Raw genomic sequence first — 6,982 nt, 5'->3', positions numbered from 1 at the left:
GAAGCGAATGAACCAAAGGACACATCCCTGCCCTCCTGGTGCCCACATCTTGGTGTGAGGCGGCAGCAAACAAGCACAGAGCAGAGCCCAGTTATAATATGAACTCTGATAACCTCAGAAACTTAGCAACGTGTCCCGGGCATCTTCCCTGGCATCCCCTATCTCCAGGCAACTGGCAGCTTCTTCTGCCCCACGGCCTCCCCAGCTGGCGAACGCGTGCCCTTTTCCCAAGCTGTCAGCCTCCACCACATTCCCAAGTGTTCACATCTCCAGTAGGGGGCACTCGTGCTCCATCTGATGTTTCTACCAGCCCCGCTTGGGCCTCCGCTTCCAGAACAGGAGACCCACGAAGGGGAGAGAAGCAGAAAGAGGGGAAGTGAAGGGCCTCTGGCTCACCGGCTCCATAAGACGCAGGAAAGAGCTCCTTGGTTGCGTTTTCTCCTTTGTCTTCCTCCTACTTTATTTTCTCATTCACTCCTCCACCCCGTTTCTCTTCCTCCTCAACACTACACCACCTCTACTTTCCGTCTCTACAGATCTGTGGTTCCCAACTTTTTTTTTTTTTAATATATTTTTTAATTGATTTTTTACAGAGAGGAAGGGAGAGGGATAGAGAGCTAGAAACATTGACGAGAGAGAAACATCGATCAGCTGCCTCCTGCACACCTCCCACTGGGGATGTGCCCGCAACCAAGGTACATGCCCTTGACCAGAATCGAACCCGGGACCCTTCAGTCTGCAGGCCAACGCTCTATTCACTGAGCCAAACCGGTTTCAGCAGTGTGGTTCCCAACTTTATTTTGGCCATGCCCCACCTAAGCCTTTCTAAAATCCTGATCTCTGCCCCGCCCACCCCGTGACATATAATTCTTACTATTCAAAAAGAGAACTCCTGTTCACATGGAGGCCACTAACAGGCCATTAATTTGGTCTAAATAAGCTTCCAAAGAACATGGCATCCATGAAAGAGAAAAATAAAAGAACGAAAGGACAGTTGAAGTACTGAGGAAGGAATCACTAAGAAATTGTTAAAAACAAAAACATGAAGTAATATGAAAAAAAAACAAATAAAGTTTCAAAACAGAGAACTGAAATGCATAAATATGTCACTATCTATTTATATACTGTATATAAGGCCCCTAGAACCATAAGAAATGCAAAAAATATCAGCTAATAACTCATTCTCGAATTGCCCCCCTTAAAAATCAAATTGCCTCCCTGTGGGGCGTGTGCCCCACACTGGGAACCACTGCTATAGCTTTACCGATTCTGTACGTTTCACAGGCCATGCCATCTCCTGCGACTGGCTCCTTTCAGGATTCGCCCATGTTGTAGCATCCCATTTCCTTTTCGCTGCTAATATTCCACTGTATGGACAGACCCACTTGGTTTATTCACTAATCAGTTAATGGACATTGGGGATTTTCCTACTTTTTGGCTACTATGAATGATGCTGCTCTGAACATTTGTGTACAAGTTCTTTTTTAACTGAGATGTAATGCACATAACATCAAATTCACCCTTTTAAAAATATAATTCAGCCCGGCTGGCATAGCTCAGTGGTTGAGCATCAACCTACGAACCAAGAGGTCACGGTTGGGGGCTCTATCCCCAATGGGGGCGTGCAGGAGGCAGCCGATCGATGATTCTCTCTCATCATTGATGTTTCCATCTCCCTCTCCCTTCCTCTCTGAAATCAATAAAAATATATTTTTAAAAATAAAAATACAATTCAATGGTTCTTAGTATATTCACAAAATTGTGCAACCATCACCACTAATTCCAGAACATTTCATTGCCCCAAAAAAGACTTTGTGCTCATTAGCGGTCACTCCCCATGCCCCCCGCCCCCCACCAGCCCCTAAAAACCACTAATCTACTTTCTGTCTCTATGTGTTTGTCTATTATGAACCTTTCATGTAAATAAATCATTTGATATGTGGCCTTTTGTGTCTGGCTTCTTTTATTTAGTGTATGTTTTTAAGGTTTGTCTGTGGTATGACACATCATTGCTGCATTCCTTTTTGTTGATGAATAATATTGCATTGTAACCATGTGTTATTTGTATATTTGTCAGCTGGTAGACATTGGGTTGTTTTCACTTTGGGGTAATTATGATTAGTGCTGCTATGAACAGGCATGAACAATGTTTTGTGTGGGCATATGTTTTCATTTCTCTTGCATATGTCCCTAGGAGTGGAATTGCTGGGTCATATGGTAACTGTGTTTAATTTTTTTTTTAGGAACTAGCAAATATAAGTGCACCATTTTACACCCCCATCAAAGTATGAAAGTTCAAATTTCTCCACATCCTCTCCTTTCTGATGATAGCCATTCTAACTGGTGTAAATGTTATTTCATTGTTCACTCAATAAACTTGCCAAGGGCCTACTGTGTGCCCGGCCCTGTTCTAGGTGCTGGAGGCTTAGCAGTGAGCAAGATAGAGATGGCCCTGCTCTCACGGGGGCTCAAGATCTACTACAGATTTAGATGTGGAAGGAGTAATGGCTACATTGACAGACAAGTTCAGGAAGTGGTAAGTGTGCTGAAGACTAGAAGCGGAGTCATGGGCGGTGGGGGAGGGGCAGCGGTGGTGTCTCTGCATCATCGGGGAGTTGGGAAAAGGCCCTTCTGGGAAGGTGACATTTGTGATGAGACTTAGCAGGTAAGAAGGAGCCACCTGCTCAGCCCTGGAGGACAAGCATGCCGAGTGCAGGGCGTGTGGCTGGAGCTAAGTGAGCAAAGCGGGGAGGAGATGAGAGGTGGTGGCGGAAGTGGGTGGAAGTCGATCGCTCAGGCTTTGAAGGCTACCCTGAAATCAATAAAAATATATATATTTTTTAAATTGTGCCCTGCACTCACGCGGCTTGTACAGGCTGTGCCGGAATGGTGTTTCTTGTTTGCATTTTGCTTTCACTTGGCGCTCCTACCCTGCTGAACTGCTGACTCCGTCTGCCCCCTTCTTTTCCCATCTGGGTCAGGGGAGACCTGCCACGTGAGCACACAGCATGTCTCTTGGCCTGCCGTGCTCTGGGCACGCCCACCCTCTGTTTTAAGGACCTTCCTGGACCCCAGCATTCTTACTTGGGGAGGCTCTACTCACCCCTTTATTCAACATTAAAATGAACCCACACCCTACCTCAAAGATGAATTTTTTTTTTTAATGTTTTTCTTTTTTTTTTTTTAATATATTTTATTGATATTTCACAGAGAGGAAGGGAGAGGGATAGAGAGCTAGAAACATCGATGAGAGAGAAACACCGATCAGCTGCCTCCTGCACACCTCCCACTGGGGATGTGCCCGCAACCAAGGTACATGCCCTTGACCGGAATCGAACCCGGGACCTTTCAGTCCGCAGACCGACGCTCTATCCACTGAGCCAAACCGGTTTCGGCTCAAAGATGAATTTTTTAAGTTGAGGAGTTTATTAGGGAAATATCAGAAGCAAACACCCCAAGTGACAGAAAGAAAAATCTGAAAATGTCCCTTCGAGCCAAGTGGGGACCTGGCCTTGACCTCCCAAGAAGGACAAAAAGCTGGTGGATCAGCAACAACATTCCCTGGCAGCCACCTGCCAGGGCATGAGTCTCTCAGCCAGGACTGTCTGCTACCTCCCAACAAAGGTAGGGAGGAGGAAAGACTGTTTATAGAATCAATGCAGAGGCCATGAGAACTGTAAGGAAAATCTGAGGGGGGGGAGGGGAGAGGGAGAGAGAGAGAGAGAGAGAGAGAGGTGGGGAGGCCCTTAATAAAAAGTCCCAGGCGTTTGGCTCTGAGTGCCTCAAATACATTGACAAGGTGTTTTACAAAATGTTACTGAAAAGGTAAAATGCCTAATGTTTTCAGGAGTTCCCCTGGGCTTCTCCCCACACGCCATGTCACACTGCCAGATGAACATGGCAGAGCCTAAGGCCACATTTTTGAAGAAAGACAAACAAGAATAAGCCCTGTTGCTCTTTCAGGAGAGAGGAGGAGTGGAAGGCTGCTGGGGCCTTTCCCACACGGGCCGGTGTTCTGTAAAGCAGCTTCCCAGCAGCAGTCTGGCACAGTTCTAGGTGAGGGGCTCACCTTTTGTCACCCTTGCTTCGATGTACTCTGTTCTCCGTTCAAGGTCTGTCAATTTCTCATTTAGTGTTTTGAGTCTTGAACGACAGGACATACCCAACGAGTTGAGAAAGCCCGCGGTTTTCTTGATGCTGCTGGGGATGATTTCAATGCACTCCGGGTTCGCCCAGTCCTAGGGAACTTCCCGCTGCACAGGATCCTCTTGTCCCACCATGGCTGAATTTTTTGCAATAAAAAGGAATTTATTTGTATAATTCTGCAATTGAAAAGATTTCGGTGAACGGGGTTGTGTGTGTGTTGTTTTGTTTCTTGCTGTTGTTACTTGAGAGTCCTAACGATTCCTTGTTCAGGTCTGAACCATGGCCTAGGCCAGCCGTGGGCAAACTACGGCCTGCGGGCCGGATCCGGCCCGTTCGGCTGTTCTATCCGGCCCGTGGAGCCGAAAGAGCGGAGGGTTCTCTTGCTCTCCCCTCCGCTCCTTTACTTTGAATTTATATTAGTTCACACAAACACTCCATCCATGCTTTTGTTCCGGCCTTCCGGTCCAGTTTAAGAACCGATTGTGGCCCTCGAGTCAAAAAGTTTGCCCACCCCTGGCCCTTGAAACTCTCCCAGGTCAAGGGCTGAGCTCTTGGCTCCGGAAAATAAACCAGCCAAGCTGAGGCCTGCTTCTCTCTTTCTTCATCAACCCGAGACGATGAAAGGGGGGCCGTCGGCGCCAACCTGACCCCAAGCCCAGACCACCATGGGCACTAACGGGGGTTGGTGGTGTGGGTTATGAGGCCTGGGTCATTCCCAAGAAGGAGTCAGCAGGTGTTCATACTCATTGTTCTAGATTACCACGGAAATGAAAGTCCCACAGCATGATTGCTGGGAACAGACCTGAGGGCCCCGAGACCCCGATGGAAGCCCCCCGGCCTTCAAGGTCAAGGCGCAGCGCCCTGGCCTGGTACTCAAGTCCTGCACGTTGTGGAGCCAGCTCCCCTTCTAGAGGTTTCCCTGGCCAGCACGCCCAGTCCAGTACTCACGTGTGCTCGGCCTTCTCCAGGGCCAGCCCCTACGCCTCCTCTTGTCTCTTCCCCAAATGCTCTCCCTGCAGATTTTCAGACTCTTTTGTTGTTTTTAGAGGTTTTAAAACATTACACAGGTAACACATGTTCACTATAGGAAAAATCAGGAAAAAAACAACAACACAGAAATAATAAGTAATCTTGTCACATGAAAATAACTGTAATTAATTGACACTTGAAGTATATATTTTCACTGTTTAAATTTCAGCTTTCCCCATGTATATGTTTATATTAACAAAAATGTAAAGAATGTGGTTTTCAAATAAAGTACCGTAAGGAAACAAAAATACAGACATTTCTACTATAACACACAGTCACACTCACAACTGGGTTTTGACGAACCTTCACATTTTTAGCATGTTTACTTCAGCTCTTTTTTGAAAAGATAAATAAAACCTGACAGCTATGTGGGAGCCCCCGGATTCTCCTTTACAATCCCTCCCCTTCCCTCCTCCCTGCCCCAGGGTCCGCCTCTCACACGTTTGTTGTCATTCCCACTGCTGCTCTGGCTGTTGTTCAACTTCCCGTGAATCGCGTGGTTCTGCATACAGCCTTCCGCAGCTGCTTATGGGATTGACGTGTTCTGGAGGAGTGTGTTCATCCACACTGCCTGCTGCTCAGGATTCCGTGGAATGAATAGGCCACGGGTGCTGTACCTGTTCCACGGACGACTGCTTTTGCAGACTGTGCTACAGCACATCCTGGCACAAGCCTTCTTGTGTTTGGAAGGTGAGTTTCTCTGGGAGAAACAGCCAAGACAGAATGGCTGAGCTGCAGGGTGTGTGCAATAGCATCGCCTTTCTTTTGCTCAATGCAATCCCAACTCGTGGACATTTTTCCATTTCAATAAATTCCCCACATCAGTGGTCGGCAAACTGCGGCTCGCGAGCCACATGCGGCTCTTTGGCCCCTTGAGTGTGGCCTTTCCACAAAATACCACGGCCTGGGCGAGTCTATTTTGAAGAAGTGGCGTGAGAAGAAGTTTAAGTTTAAAAAATGTGGCTCTCCAAAGAAATTTCAATCGTTGTTCTGTTGATATTTGGCTCTGTTGACTGATGAGTTTGCCAACCACTGCCCTACATCAATATATGTTTAATGGTTATGGAAACTGTGCCCCAAATTTCTCAACATAATTATGATGGGTATAATTAGTTCTTTTTAAAATCTATTCTGTAAGGGAATATCTTTAATTATTTCTGTAGGAGAAATTCCTAAAGGTAGAATTTCTGTATCAAAAGAGATGTGAGTTTTCAAGACCAACTTCCCTGGGGATTCTTGAATGAACTGCTCTTTCCACCAGCTTCCAACTCCTACATGAGTGGAAATTTCCCCAAATCTGGCCCACCTCTCTCCTTACGAACGTCTGTCTCTAGAATCCTACCTATCCTTACACCTTCATCTCTCCTGTCCCTTTTCCCTCAGCCAAATTCCGGGCTTTAGACTCCGATAGCCCTTAACAACTCCTGTATGGCATTTGGCGTTTCCTCATTTCCTCTCCAGCTGTGTGTGTGTGTGTGTGTAGTTGATCTTTCCCTCCAGATGTTAGTGTTTTAATACCAGGAACTCTTATTTCCTTCGTTGTTATTCTGTCATAGTTTATACATCACCCAGTAACGTTTACAATATCCACAGTAATCTACACACACAGACTGTTTAAAAAACATACGGAGCCTTGGAAAATATTGTATAAAAATATTCCGAGTCCATGACGTTACTGCTTTTTCATTTCATCCCACCCATCGGGCATTTTCTGAGAAAGCTCTCTGGGACAAGAGCTATGCTTAGACCCTGGGGAACCGGAGGCCGAAGGCCCTAGTCCAGCCTTGGGCAAACTACGGCCCGCGGG

At 46.6% G+C, this 6,982-nt stretch overlaps 1 pseudogene across 1 annotated transcript; it reads right to left on the bottom strand.

The window, feature by feature from the left end:
* Positions 1–4,052: 4,052 nt before the first annotated feature.
* LOC308241644 (protein BRICK1-like) lies at positions 4,053–4,280 on the bottom strand (annotated as a pseudogene). The gene has a single exon. The product of its transcript is annotated as a protein BRICK1-like (transcript).
* Positions 4,281–6,982: the final 2,702 nt, after the last annotated feature.

This window comes from Plecotus auritus, assembly GCF_963455305.1.
Source record: "Plecotus auritus genome assembly, chromosome: 2".
NCBI classification, from domain to species: Eukaryota; Metazoa; Chordata; class Mammalia; order Chiroptera; family Vespertilionidae; genus Plecotus; species Plecotus auritus.
The sequence above is the reverse complement of the archived record's forward strand: the minus strand, read 5'-3'. Positions and strand labels throughout refer to the sequence as shown.